The sequence below is a fragment of the Anabrus simplex genome, chromosome 3, assembly GCF_040414725.1.
Source record: "Anabrus simplex isolate iqAnaSimp1 chromosome 3, ASM4041472v1, whole genome shotgun sequence".
NCBI lineage: Eukaryota > Metazoa > Arthropoda > Insecta > Orthoptera > Tettigoniidae > Anabrus > Anabrus simplex.
Window position 1 is genome coordinate 312,220,567 of NC_090267.1, and position 19,798 is coordinate 312,240,364.

At 41.1% G+C, this 19,798-nt stretch overlaps 1 protein-coding gene across 1 annotated transcript in view; it reads right to left on the bottom strand.

Moving 5' to 3' along the window:
• Positions 1-19,798, bottom strand: part of Sox102F (transcription factor Sox102F) — a 669,258-nt gene that overhangs the window by 30,843 nt on the left and 618,617 nt on the right. The window lies entirely within an intron of this gene.

Consider the following 19,798-nt stretch of genomic DNA (forward strand, 5'->3'; position numbering starts at 1 on the left):
CGGTCGGTGCTCTTTATAACGAAAATGAAAACTCTGTGGAGACGGTGGCCCGGATTACAGAGCGCTGACTGATTCTAAAGTGGCGGGTTCGACTCCAGCTCAGTCCGGAGGTTTTTGAAGGTACTAAAATACGCTAGCCTCAAGTCGGTAGTAAATGAACTCTTGTGAGACAAAATTACCGGCATCTTAGTTCTCCAAAAATATGAACATAGTTAGTGGGACATAAAAACCAGTATTATTATTATTATTATTATTATTATTATTATTATTATTATTATTATTATTATTATTATTATTTAGTCGGATTAGAATACCGAAAGATTGTTTTACAATTTTCCTTACGTCGCGCTGACTTAAATAGGTCTTATGGCGACGACGGGATAGGAAAGGGCTGGGATTGGGAAAGAAGCGACCGTGGCGTTGATTAAGGTATAGCCCCCAGCATTTGCCTGGTGTGAAAATAAGAAACCGCGGGAACCATCTTCAGGGGTGCAGACGCTGGGGTTCGAACCCATTATCTCCCAAATGCAAGCTGACAGTTAAGTGACCCAAACCTCGCAGCCACTCCCTCAGTAGATATAATTTTGCCGTGTAAACAATGGTTCATACAGTTCTTTCGTATCTGTGTTCACATGATATCCCATGTTACGGATCATCCACTCTTACCATTCACCGACTTCGACTGGGATCGACTTCACGACTTTTAGCCCTCGATCACCAGCGTCGGCAATTATTTTATCACATAAATAATGAGGTTTCAGTTAATAGAAAGGGATCTTCTGAATAGGAACGAATCAACAGGCAGGTCAATGACTCCAATGGTTACTGCACTTTAAAATAAATCTTACACCAAACCCTTTGGAATATACATGCCATAAACGACCTTGATCTTCCAAGCTAACAGCTGTCCAACTAGATAGCCTGCAGGTATTGAAGTGTCAGTGGTCAGCGTGGAGGTTTCCTTGGGCGTACTGTTAGCCTTTATCAATCGAGTTCGAGACAGCTACTCAACTGAACTCGGTAGATTGACTGAACCACGTTCCAGCTCTCAACTGACGATTAAAATCCTTGAACTAGCAGGGAATTAATCCTCTGGACAGAAGGCAGGAACGCTACTGCTACCTATGAACTTTATTAACAAAATATTTCTTATCTTAACTTTTTTATACACATTTACCTAAAACACCATTTACCTACTACGTTAGAAAACTGGCAAACAGCGAATTTTCAGCCAAATATCTTTTGTGTTAGGTAGTGTGCATGAAGGAAATGCCTGATGTGATCATAGTCCGCTTGCAGCAGAGTTTCACTAAAGTGTTCACAATTTCTTTCTCTAACCAATCTGTCTCCAGTCTGTACTGGTGATAAGCGTGATTTTAATTGATTTGGGCTAGTTTTTGGAAGCAGTGATTGTTAGATACTAGTACAGTCCTGGTATGTACGCTGCTGAAGAAGAAAGAAAAAAAAAAAGAAAAAAAACAAGCTTACAGTATGGCCAAGAGTGGAGTTCAAACCGTCTATTTCCAGACATTTATATAAAAATGAGGGTGGGTGTGCTCTGTTCCAACCCAAGACTATCATCATAGTTTAAAGACTCTATTGTAGAGCCAGTTATCAAACTCGGGCTAGCTGGGTGGAACGCGGCTATCGTTAGATAATCAGTGACGCCCCTGGCCATATGTAATTGACATTTTCTGAGAAGCTAATCCTGTTACGTCCATTTCTTAAAGAGGATTAACCACACTTCTGAAAATTCTTAAATAATGATTTCCGATTAGTCTTAGTTTTCTTTAATACACGAGCAATTCAATCACTGTACATCTTCAGCATTAGTTTTAATTATTGTACAACGATTTTTTAATAAATGGAATAATGAATACCGTAGAAGGCACCTCCAAGTTTTGAGTTTTATGCAATTTTCTCCAGATATTGCCAGTATGACAGGGTATAATGCAAATTCAAATACAGTTTTGTGTGCTTCTCCATATACTTTTTACATTTAAAATTTGGAGTACCAGATCGAAACAACCTTAATGGCCCGTAAAGGCTAAAGTGGTTTTGGGGAACTCATAACTAGTGTACAGATCCTCCACTCTCAAGGATATTTTTGCTATTTGCTTTACGTCGCACCGACACAGATATGTCTTATGGCGACGATGGGATAGGAAAGGCCTAGGAAGTGGAAGGAAGCGGCCGTGGCCTTAATTAAGGTACAGCCCCGGCATTTGCCTGGTGTGAAAATGGGAAACCACGGAAAACCATCTTCAGGGCTGTCGACAGTGGGGCTCGAACCCACTATCTCCTGATTACTGGATACTGGCCGCACTTAAGCGACTGCAGCTATCGAGCTCGGTCTCAAGGATATTAGGATGTTACGCAGATTGTCGCAAGCGAGTGAGAGAGTTATTTATTACAGCTGGGAATGGGATGGAATAGCCATTGGCCTTGAGAAATAAACTTAAATCTGGAGTCTAGAGTTTAAATGAGAAACCGGGAAAACTAGTTTAAAAATGTCAGACGGTGGTATTGGACCCCACCTGTCATAACGTCCAGCTAACTTGGTCACTGTTGTAGACCATTATAATGGATCTACTGTAGTAAATGGGTGGGATCAATTAGGGTGATCGTTGTTTTTAAGGGATACGCAGGTAAGAGACCAATCATTCATAATACGACAAATTCCGAAGTAAATGAAATATAACTTTACTGTGGCTTTATCCCACCGTGAGGAGAAGGTGTGATCGGATTATTACGTCCTCTATATATCTTGGGATCTGAAGGTAAAGGTTGTAAATTGTACCGTGGGTCCCTTTGGCGGTAGCATCAAGATACTTCAGTACTTAACCTCTCACTGTATTAGGAAGACAGGCTACGTAAAGTGAGTACTTCTACAATATTTATTACTACTTTCAAGTAGTATTATTTGCAGTGTTATTGGCAGTTAATTAATGGACTACTGTGTAATTCGCTATACCATGCTGTGGAACTACCTGGAGTGCAGCGTATTTAGCCGAAGTATTACAATTAAGTAATTTATTTTAAAAAAGTGAATTGCAATCATATTTTCAAGTACTAAACACACTTAACATGGGATAAGTAAAAGGTGTTCCAGTGTATAGTCTATATATGTTTACAAGTTGCTTTATGTCGTACCGACACAAATAGGTTTTATGGTGACGATGGGAGAGAAAAGGCCTGGAAGTGGGAAGGAAGCGGCCGTGGCCTTAATTAAGCCGAAGCCCCAGCAATTGCCTGGTGTACAAATGGGGAACCACGGAAAACCAGTTTCAGGGTTGCCGATAGTGGGGTTCGAACCCACTATCTTCCGAATGCAAGCTCACAGCTGCGCGACCCTAACCGCATGGCCAACTCGCTCAGTACCAGTGTATAAATATTATTTTGATAATTATTCTCAAAATGTTTCATATTTACAATTTTGCCTGACGGGTCAGTCTGGATTTAAAAATAGACATTTTGAGCATTTTGTCAAAACAAATTTTATCTTAAACTGCGAACATAAAGTCTTTCTTGTTACGAAGTAATCCCGTTCAATTAAAACTATTTATCACTTTAATAATGCTTTGTTTGCCGGTTTTCACACAGCAGAAATGGGCGTGCTTTCTGCCGAATTACTTTTCCCGAAATTTCCAATTTTACATAGTGAATCCCTTTTTCTCCGATGATATTCTGTCAAATATAACAAACGTTGTATGGTATATGTATCACAGTTTTGTTAGGAAACCTGTGTACGGAATTTTTGATTACTGATTTTTTCAGACAGTGGGGAACTTAAAATTTCAAATGTTAATACATAAAAATGACAAAAATTTGAAATATAAAGACAATATGTTTCATAATATAAATTGCGTGCAGAAAAATAATACACTGTTTTTTGAAGAAGTATTACCTAAAAAATTCAATTCATGACATTAGGACATTTATATAAAAATGAGGGTGGGTGTGCTCTGTTCCAACCCAAGACTATCATCATAGTTTAAAGACTCTATTGTAGAGCCAGTTATCAAACTCGGGCTAGCTGGGTGGAACGCGGCTATCGTTAGATAATCAGTGACATGATTGTTTTCGAAAAATGTTAATAATATATCAAATCAATTTTCGGGATGTCTTTTCAGTTATTCAGTGACGTTCCCACAACGTTCATGAAAAATCCATGCATTAGTAAGAAGATCTGTTTATCTCCAGACTGTCCCCTTAATACTTCGGATTTAACGGAGATCCTCTATGGTTGGTGGCATTTTTAGGTCTTTAAATACGACAACATGGTGCCGTTGGCTTATGACGTCTGGAACTCTCGCGGAACGAAGTTCTGACACGCCGTTGTATATTAAAACCGTTGGCATTACAGCTAAAGCTGAACAAATAATTTTAAATAAATAAATACATTTATACTAGATACAACATTTATTTCATGATCTCAACGGTTCAACATCGCCGAAGTCAAGACATCTTTATAAATAAATAAATAAATAAATAAATAAATAAATAAATAAATAAATAAATGAAAACCTACAACCTGTTTTCCAGTCAGTGACCGGGTCAGGGATGAAATGAATGAAGCTCCGATCTTGTGGCGAGGATAGGAATTGTGCCGGCTGCCGAAGCCTGTCGCACTCCTCTGGTGCAATGATTAATTATTGACAGATGAAATGAAATGATACTGGAGACTGTTGCTGGAATGAAAGAGGACAGAAAAAACCGGAGTGCCCGGAGGAAAACATGTCCCGCCTCCGCTTTGTCCAGCACAAATCTCACATGGAGTGACCAGGATTTGAACTGCGGAACTCAGCGGTGAGAGGCCGACGCGCAGCCGCCTGAGCCACGGAGTCTATAAATAAATAAATAAATAAATAAATAAATAAATAAATAAATAAATAAATAAATAAATAAATAAGAACCATTATATATTTATTTCGTGTCCGGCTCCTTGCCTGAATGGTCAACGTATTAGCTTTCGTACCATAAGGCCCTGTGTTCGATTCCCAGCTGGGCCGGGTATTTTAACCATGTTTGGTTAATTCTTCGGAGACTGGGTGTCTGTGATCATCTTAATACACATCTTCAATTTACACACAACGTATCACACTGCTAATCACCACAAAAGCATACAGGAATGAACACGTCCGTCCACATAAGGTAGGCGTCATGACGGGCATCTTGTCATAAAACTAGGCTCAATCTACGTAAGTGTCGATCGCAGACAACTGGGAAAAAGGCTGAGAAAGGAAGAAAGAAAAAAATATTTATTCCATAATCCCAATGGTTCAACACTGTCGAAAATAACATATCTTTCAAAACTGTGTAACATCTGCATTTTTAAAACCGAAGAATCGGCCTATGATCTATCTTAAGGCACCAGGCAAGATACCACACGCACGCAACACTGGACGCGGTCAGCACCTGGATGGGTGGTTGTACGCTCTCGGTATTCAACACCAATGTTAAAATGGACTGAGGTTAGAGATAGTTTGAGTGAGTTTGTGTCAAAGTGGTCTCTATGTACAGTATTTGCATTGTGCAAGGGACTGAACGACCTATTAAAGTATCTTATTACTTGGGAGTGAAGGAGGAGAAACGCAAGTGTGCGTGTGTGTCTCTGAAAAAGTCCCTCACTTAAGAGTTATCCATCTGCCTCCACAAGCATTATAGAGCAACACTCGCCAAAACACCCACTCACTCTAAATATACACCGGCATGATTCCAAATTTACTCCCCATTCACACAGGGGCGCACACACAGAGACTCCGCCCTTGCAGGCCAAACTTAACCTAATTATGAGAACACCGCTCCACCTCCAAAAACCTACTCTGCTCAGCTGGGTGAGGTGTGAAACCTACTTCTAGTATGCTTGCAATATGGCCGGTCGACTCCCACACACTTGAGTCGAACCGCGGCTTGCCAGTTTCTAATTTGCTTAACATCTTAAAGATATGTATCTAGCCTTAACGTGGCGATTTATTGGTATGGAGAACTAACTACTACAGGCCAGCTCAACTGGTTAACGACACTTTAGACAGGCGAGTTATACTGTAGTGTGTGTGGTCTGAAGTTCGAACCTTCCTCTTTTGCTCGGGATGATTAATTAATGTATAAGTTATATTTTGAAGAGAGAAATGAAGCTGGTGGTGGCAGTGGGTTGATATATCTTGGTCAGCATGTGTGAAGTACTCGAATATCTGATAATCTGTTTGTATGTAGTGGCTGTACTGGAGTGTGTATTGGTAATAATTACGGCCACGATAAAGTGACATAGGTCAGAATGCACACCGCTCCAGTCCTTGAAACTTATCTAAAAGTTGCATGGCATACACGGGACTGCAACCAGTACCAACAGGGTAAGAAACTACAGTACTTTGCTGATCCGAGTCTTCGTATAATGAGTATGTCAACAAAAGTAATGTAATAGCATCACGCTCGCAGGCGCCGGCATTGGTCAAGAGTGGAGACTAATGTAAGTAAGTGAAAGCAATGTCAAATTTAGCTTGAGGTCTCACTCTCGAAGTCTTTTTAATTCAACATCGAAATTAGTTGATAAATGGCATCACTTCTAAACCTATAGGCCGATTGCAGATCTCAGCTGGTTAGTTATTTTCCTCCTATATTTAAGATTGCAGGATCGAATTTCGGTATCGTCAGATGAAATATGAAATGTGAAACACCCGTGTGTTAGATCTTCAACCACTATGAAGGTCCCCAAGGAGCTCGCATCTTACGAGCGTGGAGAGGTGACCACGGGACCCTTTGCTAAGTATAGCGTTGCTTCCACTTAAGGCTCGTAGTTCCTACCCGACCACACTTCTCAGACACTCATGCAACCAGCTATTAGGTTTGCTAGTTCTAAGGAGTCTTTTGTCCTCTGTCCATACTTTTCATTCGTCGAAAGGTTGACCTCTTCCTTTTTTCTCCCACGATTACAATTGGGAGGGGATTTATTTTTCACGTTTCACCTTTACCACCGCTACCATCACCACATTACAGAAACATTTCATGGCAAAACTCCGGCATTCCACCGCCTTTAAAACCAGCAGACGTTGAGAGAATGTGTTTATTATTATTATTATTATTATTATTATTATTATTATTATTATTATTATTATAACCAACGGTTCGCTGGATCTTGGCCTGACACGCCGACTGCTGTCCACCTCTGTGGCCCGCCGATACACGAATGCCACATGATCAACGTTAGAACATCTACAGCAGCATTGCTCGAGTTTGTTGACCGCATCCGCTGCCTCTTTTATCTACAGCTCATTTGGTCTCATCTCACGAGGCTGAGTAAACCCAGTCTCAGCACTCAGTCTAGAATTAAAATCGCTGGGCTATCAGCAAACCGAACCGAAGGATGTCAAACCTGCATCACGGGGTTACCATCGTTATTATTATTATTATTATTATTATTATTATTATTATTATTATTATTATTATTATTACTCTTTAGGCTATACTAATTTGTTCCACCCTGAAATCATTGTTCATTTTCGCGCAGAAAAATCGCCAAGCCAAGATTTAGCGATAATAATAATAATAATAATAATAATAATAATAATAATAATACCGGGCGAGTTGGCCGTGTGCGTAGAGGCGCGCGGCTGTGAGCTTGCATCCGGGAGATAGTAGGTTCAAATCCCACTATCGGCAGCCCTGAAGATGGTTTTCCGTGGTTTCCCATTTTCACACCAGGCAAATGCTGGGGCTGTACCTAAATTAAGGCCACGGCCGCTTCCTTCCAACTCCTAGGCCTTTCCTATCCCATCGTCGCCATAAGACCTATCTGTGTCGGTGCGACGTAAAGCCCCTAGCAAAAATAATAATAATAATAATAATAATAATAATAATAATAATAATAATAATAATAATAATAATTCGTATCACTGGTTTCTATCCACTAGGTAATTACTTACGTTTTGGTAAATCTAACGACGTGAGGGTTTTCGAACACCACTGCACTGTTCCAGGATCAAACTGTGCTCGAAAAAAATAGCTTTAGCGAAATAATACCTCAAGGACAAAAGGGTTTTTCACTCAGGTGATACGTTTTATCGAGCATGCTTGACAAATTAACTTAAATTCCTTCATTCTGTATGCGGAGATTCATAATGTGCATTCTCTCTTTAGTATGTGGTTGTCCAAACAGATAAAAACGCAACAAAAAATATTAAGAACAGATATAAAAATAAAGAAGTGTGTGAACAAAACGAGGAGAGCAGAACAGAAGACGAAGGAAGAAGTAAACCCTCGGCGGTCATTATCCGGCGTGATGTATCGCTTCCTGTCTCTCTGTTAATTGCGTGCCACGCAGATAGCTGGCACAGAATGGGACAAAGGCAGGCTTGTAGCAGGGACACCAAACAGCGGTCAACGTGCGGGTACCTTCAACCATCTCCAGAGTTTACGTCAGGTATCGATCAAATAACTTCACGGGTTTTTCGTAAAATATCATTTTTAAATTCCGTAATTTCTGGATTATTATATTCATATTCAAGCAACGTTCTTGTTGGTTCGAACCAGTTAAAAAAAAACGGGTGGTGACAGGTGAGGAGTTGTCCCGCTAGGCTTTCGTGACAACGTCGCCCGACCCAAGTCTAACTTGGAGTGAAATGAAAGACACGTTAGATAGTCAGTTCAATACAATTATTTTATTTACAAGTGGCCGATGATATTTGTCAAGATATGAATAAAATAAAATAATAAACCGGTTAACCGTTTTTTTAAATCTTTACGGCTGTTACGTTGATATTATTTATATCGAGCTCGATAGCTGCAGTCGCTTAAGTGCGGCCAGTATCCAGTATTCGGGAGATAGTAGGTTCGAACCCCACTGTCGGCAGCCCTGATAATGGTTTTCCGTGGTTTCCCATTTTCACACCAGGCAAATGCTGGGGCTGTACCTTAATTAAGGCCACGGCCGCTTCCTTCCCATTCCTAGCCCTTCCCTGTCCCATCGTCGCCATAAGACCTATCTGTGTCGGTGCGACGTAAAGCAACTAGCAATATATATATATATATATATATATATATAATTTATTGCCAGCTAACTTATCTGGCTGGTAGCCTAGCGACATGGATGTACATCATTTAAGTTCTTCCCTAATTGTCCTAAGTCTACAGCAATGGCGCCGTTGTGTCGGGAGTAATATTCTATATTCAATGACACACACTTCATGGGTCGGCATTTACATTCTGAGGTTGATAGTGAGCAAATTACAAATTCTCACATTTTCGACCCTGCGTAACTTTGCCCCTAAAAATCACAGGGCAACCTTTGCGGTACCACCATCTCGGGCTTGGAAAACGTTTTCTACCGGTACCCTACTTGAGGCGTAGGGATTTATATTTAGGCAGTCAAATCACCGATGTTTCAAAATTGTTATTGCGAATTTTCAATGTTCTAAGAAACTATGCTTGTATTCCCTACAATATCACTAAAATTTGTCAGCCTGTCTACATGCGAACAAAATGAGACCAGAATCTTAAATTTTCCGACGCGTTCACTCGCTACGGCGCTCTGACGTGTAATGAGTGAGCGTGCTCGAGCGCTCAATGCACGAAGTCCCCGCGCGGAGAGGTTGTATAATCACGCTGTCATTAACCTAATCGGAATAAACATTGTATCACTTATATCGTATGCGTCAAAGCAAATGACACTGAAACAGTATGTGTTCAGACTGTGCACCATCACGTGCCACACATTGTTCATAACTAAGGTTTGGGTGTTAAGGTTTCCTGAACTCATTTTTTCCAACATTTGAAAAATAACTGTGAATGATGTGTCCCTGAGCCCGTTTAAAGCAATTTTATGGTGCATATAATGCATATTTTATGGTGCATATAAATGCATATTTATGGTGTATATAATGCATATTTTATGGTGCATATATATGCATATTTTATTGTGCATATAAATGCATATTTTGTCAATTTTTATTTCTTTTGGTCATATTTTGCTCATTTTAGTGATGAAAGTCATATTTGGTTATATTTTGAGCACTTTTGTTCAAATCGAGGAGTTGTTTTTAACAACATGTTATCTGCGCCGAGTTTCAAACACAGGATTTCAAAATACTGTAGGCCTAGTAGATATACTTTTCTTTCTTTTCTAGAAACAGATTGGTAGCACGTTTAGAAGACGTAATTCCGAAAAAGTTATGCTGGACGAACGAACACCGACAGATACGAAAAAGCATGTTGATACAGTACTTCGATATTTTTTGTCTTTCTTTAGGAAAACAGAGTGAGAGCTGAGCCTCAGGGCTATGCTACTGAATGAATGTATAAAGTTTTAAATTACCTAGTGCAGCTCCGTCAGTTTGCATGATAAATGCGTCTGCTATATTATGGCTAATCAGTTAACCAAGCTCGATAGCTGCAGTCGCTTAAGTGCGGCAGTATCCAGTAATCGGGAGATCGTGGGTTCGAGCCCCACTGTCGGCAACCCTGAAGATGGTTTTCCGTGGTTTTCCATTTTCACACCAAGCAAATGCCGGGGCTGTACCTTAATTAAGGCCACGGCCGCATCCTTCCACTTCCTAGGCATTTCCCATCCCATCGTCACCATAAGACCTATCTGTGTCGGTGCGACGTAAAGCAAAAAAGAAAAAAAAAGCTAATCACTTTTTAATTATAATAAAATCTGATACTTGCTACCCTTGCTACCTACTCCTAAAATGTTTAAGTCATATTTGACTTGTTTTAGGTCATATTTAGATAGTTTTAGGGCATATTTGCTTGCATATTTCGTACTTCTTTAGATCATAAACTTCAGAACCCCATTCATTGATCATGTTGATGAACAAAGGTTCCCGTAAGGACACAAAAATAACGTTATCTTCTTGCGTAATTCGGGAATGTGTCTAGTTGGGTCATTGTCTTGAAAACTGATTCTTTCAATATGCGCAGTTTGTAGGCATATGGGGCCGTGCGGACTGGGAAGCAGGATGGGTACGAGAATGGATTTCCACAAGACATTCCGCTATATCCAAAGTGTCGTTATAGAAGAGAGACTCCTTCGCGGTGTGGGTTGTTGCTCCATCTTAGCGCATCCATTGCCGTTGGAGGGGTAAGTTTCTGGCGCGACAAAGACGGCGCAAATTCGGCATGAATGGGATACCTAATAATGAGGTCGACTAGTTTTGGATTCTGTGCAGCATCCTGTAATCGTGCTTGCTTTGGGAACTGTAACACCTGTTGCAAAAGTCGTCCATGATTCTCATTTTGTGGTGATAGTTCTTGCGCGTCGTGATGTGACCTTACGTTGACATAAAGCAGTGAGTACACTGCTTCCGTTCCGTTCAGTTCAGTTGACCTTGGATATTTGGTTCACGTGTAATCAAATGTCCAGCCGCCTACTGCTTCAGTTCCGCACGCTTCGGCATTTCTCCCCCACCATCCGTTCAGTCGAGCTTGCCCTCACAAGCAAAGTTGACGGAAGACGGAAGGTAGACCTCACCTTGCGAGCCTCTGGCGAAGTGTTTTGAGTTCAATGAGTATGACCAATGTAGTGTTGGCTACTGAATGCATGATTCGAAGCAGTGTATCGATTCATTCAAGTGTCCGAGTGAATCGATTCACAGGAAAGGCGAGCTCACGGCACACGATTCAGCTTACTCCCAGCGGACAGTGCTGAGTGGCGCACTCACTGGACGTTGACGGGGAGCCGAGCTTCCGCTGCAGCGAGACAGTGTATCATGGCACATCGAAAGAATCGTGAACGAGTGCGGCTCAGTGAGACACATGATACACACGGCTCCTTCGGCTCACTGGACACGCGGAGAGCCGAGCTTCCGCTGCAGCGAGGCATACAGTGAATCATGGCGCATAGAAAGAATCGTGAACGAGCGCGGCTCAGTGAGACACATGATACACACGGCTCCTTATCGGCTCACTGGACACGCGGAGAGCCGAGCTTCCGCTGCAGCGAGACATACAGTGAGACATGCTAGACTGAAAGAATCGTATGCTATAATGGACTCTCAAGCTCAGCTCATTTGAAAATAATACCCATTTGCATTCACTGTCCTCTTCTTACAGGGAGGTTTAAATAATAGATGGATTTATTTGCAGTGTTAAAAAGTCACAACATAATTCTGAAGTAGCTAGTAAGTAGGTAGGCTATTAGGTTATACTATTTATTAGTTTAATGAATCTTAGTATTATAACTTAGTTGACATTTGACAGTTAAACTCGACTCTAGCCTGCCCTATGACTATTAGTCATGTTCATGAGTCATGACCACTCAAAAGTACCTATTTTATATTGGGAAGAACGGCTCAGTATTTTCTCAGTTCATATGTCACATCGTTGCACAAGACTTCAATCATATGTGGACAGACGCAATAACAGTATGTTGAATCAGAAAACCAGCGGGCTACTGTACATCTCGAGTAGCCTATACAAAATATGACGATTTAAAAAAATCCTCAGCTGATAGAAAAATACTTTTTAAAAAAAGACTTAGCGAGTTGTCGTGCGGTTAATATCGCGTGGCTATGCGTTTGCATTCGGGGGATGGTGGGTTCGAATCCCACCGTCGGCAGCCGTTAAGATGGTTTTTCCGTAGTTTCCCCATTTTCACACCAGTAAATGCTGGGACTGTACCTTAATTCAGGCCATGGCTGCTACCTTCCTAATCCTAACCTTTCCCACCCTGCGTTGCCGGAAACCTTCGATGTATTAGAGTAACTAGCATTTTTTCTAAGAAAGGAGTTCATAGTATGAAGACCAGATGGCAGCTGCGAGCACTGAATGCTGTTGCTGCTGTCTTACCAGCACATACTACACTGATGCAGTAGGAGCGGTGACCAATGAGCCGTGAATCGGATCACTGTATCGATTCAGTAACGTGAACGGAATCAAATGAATCGATTCAGTAAAATGAATCGAATGTCCCATCACTAGACCAATGAAGAACTGCTGACTGAAGTTGTAAAATGACATCTTGATATCATGATATGGCAAGGAGAAGATCAAGTCAATCGGCAAGAAGTGATAATGATGCAGCAACTCTGTCCACGGTTTCTATGCCAAGGAGTTGGACAAATTTTTTTAACTGACAAATATGCAAATCAATCAAAGGCATTTATGTTGACAATTGGGCTTCAGTGAGAATTGATGGTAGAATGAGTTCTTGGTTCAGGGTACTTACAGGGGTTAGACAAGGCTGTAATCTTTCACCTTTGCTGTTCGTAGTATACATGGATCATCTGCTGAAATATTTAAAGAAGTTGTGCTCATCAAGTAGTAAGTCCGGAAAGTGAAGGTAAATATTCACCACAGTGTTCCCTTTTTAAATGTATTTCATGTATACAAAATCTTCTCTTTTCTCTCTTCTCCTTTTCTTCTTCTTCTTCTTCTTCTTCTTCTTCTTCGCAGTCTATAATTTATCTGTCTTCGGACAAAGAGCTCGACATTATTACAGGCGCTGTTCCAAGCCGGGTTCACTGACAGCTTCCGAAAGAGACGGAAGGTATGTGCGGCAGACGAACTGATGCGAACTGATACGCGGGAAACTGAACTGAGCTGAACCGAGCGGGACGGATGCAATGTGCTCCCTGCTTACTAGGTGCGCCGAATTCAGGCAATTAATGGGGGGTGGGGGAGGGGATGATTAACATGAACACAGGCATAGCCTATGAAGTGAGAAACAACTATTGATGCAAACATTCCTATATAATAACGATATTCACAAACAAACAGAAAAACCAGAACAGTAATAGAGCTTTTTTCTCAAATATGTTATGAACGAACAGTTTTTTCAATAATATTCACAAGTAAACAGAAAGAACTTGATTCATAAATAAATATTCTGAAGGAATGTTTTATGTACGAAGCTATAAAAAATAATCACAAAAAATTAGAACTTGCTTTATAAATACATTTTCTTAATAAATGTCCTATTACTGTATACTATGCATTTCATAACACGAAATGTGAAAAGCTCTACCACTAAATGTACCATCTGAACAGTCATCACCGAGCTCGATAGCTGCAGTCGCTTAAGTGCGGCCAGTATCCAGTAATCGGGAGATCGTGGGTTCGAGCCCCACTGTCGGCAGCCCTGAAGATGGTTTTCCGTGGTTTCCCATTTTCACACCAGGCAAATGCCGGGGCTGTACCTTAATTAAGGCCACGGCCGCATCCTTCCACTTCCTAGGCATTTCCCATTCCATCGTCGCCATAAGACCTATCTGTGTCGGTGCGACGTAAAGCAAATAGCAAAAAAAAAAAACAAAAAAAAAAACAGTCACCATTGGTAAATGTAATGTAGTTCCCTGAAGGAATGCCCGTTTCCTAATCTCATTTCTTGATATAAAACCATCTACCACCTTCTCCAGATTTAACGCCTTAGTAGCCTCTGAAGACTACCAAACTCCACGTTATAAGGGGACTTAACATCTAGGAGGAGATTTTGTGGGGGGGGGAGAGAGGCTTGCGGGCAAAAAACGCCTTGCCCCCCAAAGTCGATTGATCTCGTCAACTTGTCAAGGACACCTAATATTGTTCCGTTATTTGGTGCCACCTCATTAAATCGCCCCTCGTGCTGTTCTGGAACATGGAGCAAACTCGGCCATTCTAACGCCCCACTCTGTGTGACCGGTTGTCAGAACCATATTGCAGAAATCAACACAATGAATTCACAATATGTTACGAACTATTATACAATACATAAATATTTCGTTGCTAGGGAAACGTGGGCACCAGATCAGCAATAATTTTAGTGTCGTTTGTTTTGCCGCCTACCGTACAGTAGTTTGCCAGAAAGCCAGTGATAGCCTGATTTTCTAAACGCCAACTATTCGTACATGCAGGCTTGCGGAGTGAGACGTCTGTTACTTAAAGAATAGCGCGCGCGCGTGTGTGTGTGTGTGCGTGCAATAATCTTTACATAACATTTCCTGTGTCTGTTAGGTCATCAGCACAGAGGCTGGTTGGATCCTCAAATAGCACCACCAACGGTTATGCGGTTATACGGAAACCCCAAAAACCAATGGCAGCACCAAAATGAGGCGTACTAGGCAATATGAGGAGTAAGGTAGTTCGCCATTGCTTTCCTCACTGGGTCAGAAAGTACTATTGCAGCACGACTGACCCTGTGAGCAGCACCTTTCATAACACTCAGATGCACTAGTCATGCTCTGAATGTCATTACTCAGCACTGCCCATACCCCAGCAACTTCCATATTGTCACAGCCATGGATGTTGACTGGGACTTCGGTGGAAGCTACACTTTACTCTGGCCTGTGCCAAGAGATGGATGCAAAAGTACTGTATCCATCAAGAAATGACTAACAACTCTATTCATCTACGTTGTTAGACACTCGACACCTAATCTGAGGTTGTGTGTTAAATGTTACCATGGTCGATCATCATTTTCTCACATTAATAATAATAATAATAATAATAATACCTGAGGCGCATATACTGTAAGCAATGGAGACGTGACTGCTGCCCAGCCAGATGGTCTGCGAAAATTGGAGTGTCATGAGATGAGCATGACGATATCCTCAGCCGTACTGTTTGTTTTTCAGACCGGGTCCACTGCCTCTCGTTAGTTGGCCTCGCGAGGCGAGTGGCTTCTGTTCCAAACCTCAATCCAGAATTAAAATCGTTGGACTAACCGGGAATCGAACCCGGGGCTTCCGAGTAAGAGGCATGCAAGTGTCTTTCTAGCCAGAGCCGTAAATTTATAATAATGATGTGGCATATTTTCCAGGTGCAGGGCTAATATACTACATATTTCAAATTTCAGGCTCTGTAAGTGAATATATAGGTATTATTATTATTTTTTCTTGCTTGTGACTTTACGTCGCACCGACACAGATAGGTCTTATGGCGACTATGGGAAAGGAAAGGTCTAGGAGTTGGAAGGAAGTGGCCGTGATCTTAATTAAGGTACATTTGCCTGGTGTGAAAATGGGAAACCACGGAAAACCATCTTCAGGCACGCAATCTAGTGATTAGAAATTATACACCACCTTCTCCCTTTCCCTGCCGGCCAACAATCTGATGGTGAAAATATTTTCGACCAACGGGATTCGAACCAGCTAACCACGGTGTCAGACTGTCAGGCTGCTATTATTATTATTATTATTATTATTATTATTATTATTATTATTATTATTATTATTATTATTATGTCATTCAGAAATGTTTGTTATAAATACTGTAAAAATGTCGCTACTTCGGGAACGGGGAAGCTGCCCCTTCATCGGTCTCAGCAAACTTCTAGCCGGAATTCCAGTTCAGTCTTCTTCCGGTATCCGGAGCAAAAAGGATTCTGTGTTCCTCGTGCACCAGTAGGAATGTATGACACTGTAACTCTATCGAAGAAATGAGCAAGAAGACTCTTTTGTTTGTTCGGACTTGCACCGGTGCATTGCGCCCTTTGCCTGTGCGGCATGTCTGCCTCCTCCGCATGTGCCGCACACATGTGCCTGCTAACCCCTGTCTTTTGTTGTCTCTGGCTGGCGAGATAAAACACGAGTGGGGGAGAACTGGGCTAGGGGTTGAAGACTCCTCACAAAGCCCAGTATTGTCCCGCGCGCCTAAACTGCTTGGCGACACCTTGGGACCCACTCTCTCCTCTCGTCAATCTCGTCTAACAGCATGGACTTCACAAGAGGGGATTCTCTCTCTCTCCGATTGTGGAAACTAGGCAGCCTAAAAAAATGCTGTTCACATAGTAAATCACACGAGAAAAGGGCATGGGAACAGCGACACTTGAAAGAAATGACGTAGAAAATCTTCAGCCACTGAACTTCACCGACATGTCCTATAAAGAGAAAGACTGATGTTCTATTTGCTATTCAGGATACCGTAATTAGAAGTTGAGTTATATATTTTAAAATGAAATGAAGGAAGTGGGGGCGGTTGTTTCAAAAGTAAATCCAGCAGCAGTAATGTCACCAGAAGCTCACGACTTACGTTAGCTGTTACTACTCTTACTGATCTCCCGTTTACACCAACAGCTTTCCCTCGACGAGCGAAACTTCGGCCTTCTTTTGGTATCAGTCACTGGATTGTTTAAAACCGACCTTGGTGAGGCAGTCTGTTAGTCACTGGACTTCTGATTTCAAGATTGGTCGTTCAATCTCGGCCGAAATCGGTCACACTAAAGGTTATTTAAATATGCCATATCCGCTGTCATTGGCTTATGGCATGTTTAACTCCTGGCGGTCAAAATTCCTGCACTTCGGCGAGTGTTAAAATTGTTAGTAGTAAGAACGGAGCAACGAAAAAGATTTATTTTTACCTCTGCTTACCAAGTAATAATACATTAATTTCGCGTGGCTTAGGTGTTACTGTGGTGGAGGATAGTGTTATGTGTGAGTTGCAGGGATGTTGGGGACAACAGAAACACCCAGTCCCCGAGCCAAGAGAATTAACCATTTAAGGTTAAAATCTCCGACCCGGCCGGGAATCGAACGCGGGACCCTCTGGACCAAAGGCCAGCACGCTAAGCATTTAGCCATGCTTACAAAGTATATACTGTATGTATGTATGTATGTATGTATGTATGTATGTATGTATGTATGTATGTATTCCGCTGGTGGGATCCTCAACAGCTCTGCCATCAGCTGTCATAGATGGCCTAGGCATCACTGAAGAGGCGTACTAGGGAAATGAGGAGTGAGGTAGTTTCCTGTTGCTTTCCTTACCGAACCAGAGTTGCTATTACATATCAGTCTGCCAAGCCCACTGAAATGCATACACCAACCGACCCTATGAGCAACATTTTCACACCATTCATAGCCGGGAGTGGCTGCATAAGGATTGGCATTACTAGCATCGCTCATACCTCAGTCACTTTCATGTTGTTAAAGCCAAGGATGACAGAGACAGATCTATGAAAGTAACAAAATTGCTCTAGCCTATACCAGAAGACATAGTGCACTGTAAACACTAGGTCCTGCCAGCAAAGGCATAAGTATCTACTACACATATGAAATACTCATCGTACCATTATTTGACTGAAATACGTGACTTTATTCCGAAGTTACAATCGTTTTTAACAATTAATGGATATCAAGTGAACATAGGCTTTTTAGTTACTGCTGTCATTGTAGAAATGTTGAGAGAAACTTTAGGCATTTTCAAATCCCGTAGACTGGAAAGAGGATCTTTATACTACACATATGCCAGTAACAATCCTCTATATCTCGAACAATTCAATCTACTGACTTAAAATTTCTGAGTATATTGTCGTGTGGGATGTAATAAGTCGTGTGTCACAAAAAAATGGCTTCCGTTTTATTGCATCATTCTAACCGAAATAGCGCTTGCTACAGGCTGCAAATAGAAATAGATAAAAACGAAACAAACTGGTCATTTGGAGCGAGGGATGTATCAAAACAGAAATGTCAAACTGCTTCTCGAATTAAGTTTCAGAAGTTGTCTTTAAATTAGACAAAAGTAATTATATGCTGGATATGCGCAGATGAAGTCGATTCCATCCATGCGGTAATTGAGAAGAAGGATGGATTTTCAGCAGATTATTTGCCTATAACACACTCCGCAAGACAGAATCCCAGATCTTGTGAAACTATTTATTACCAACATAGTAACTTTAAAAATCCTAACCAGTATTCTATAAAAGTATTCGTCCGACTCATTTGCTGAATGGTCAGCGTTGATGCCTTCGGTTTAGAGGGTCCGGGGTTCGACTTCCGGTTGGGTCGGGGATTTTAATCGCCTCTGATTAATTCTTCTGGCTCGGAAACTAGGTTTTTGTCCCAACACTTCCCTCTATACTACACTATTCTACACACTAGACTACCAACCACCACAGAAACACTCAATAGTGATTACATCCCTCCATATAGGGTTGGCACCATGAAGGGCATCCGGACCTAAAACAAGGCCAAATCTACATGTGCGACACAATTCGCACCGGCGACCTCACAGATGTGGTAAAAGTGGTAGAAAAAGAAGAATAAATGAATAATTCTATAAAAGCATTCAACCTGGCAATAAAATTGGCGATCTAGCAAACTACCACTATACTTCAGAATGCGTAATTAAGTACAAAACTGCTATTCACGATGACTGGATGCCTTTGCCTACGCAGCCAAAAAGAGTACATTCTAATCTTTACGCAGTGCCCTGTCCAATTGAAGCTTCAGTATGCGGACACTTAAAAGCATGTTTCAGAAAGATTGTCTTTCTAGAAAGATCACCAGTCTTTTTATAATTCTTTGACTTATGACATTTACTTTTTAAATTAAATAAAATCGTTCTATTTTTTTATTAATCGTGTACTGTCTATTGACCAATGTCATAGAAAATAGTAAACGTGAGATTGCAATAGGTTGTATATCAAATGTTCTAGTTATGCATCATGTATAGCACTTTTTTTTATAGTGCATAAATGAAGTCAAATTACGTTTTAACTGGATAACTAGAAATATTATTAATATTATCAGAAATAATTATTTTTTGTCCGAGTTGTAAGGTTAGAATTACATGATAAACAATCTTTTCCTGTCCCAGAACGATATAGGCCTACACTTCACTACGAATTTTCCTGAACGCTGCTTGTCTCTCTCGTAACGTAAATAGTCATCTGCAAATGTATTTGCAAAGTGTGTATACTAAAGAGTAAGAAATAAAATGTATTTTGGTACGAATCATTATAACACGGGGCAAGGTATAAAACGTTTGACACTGATTCCAGCGTACGGAGTACTCGTATTCGGAAGCTGAAAAGAGTACCTGGGCGGACAGGGAAAGTAATGTGAATAAAATGGATGAAGCTGTATCAGTTTATCTGCTTCCATGATGT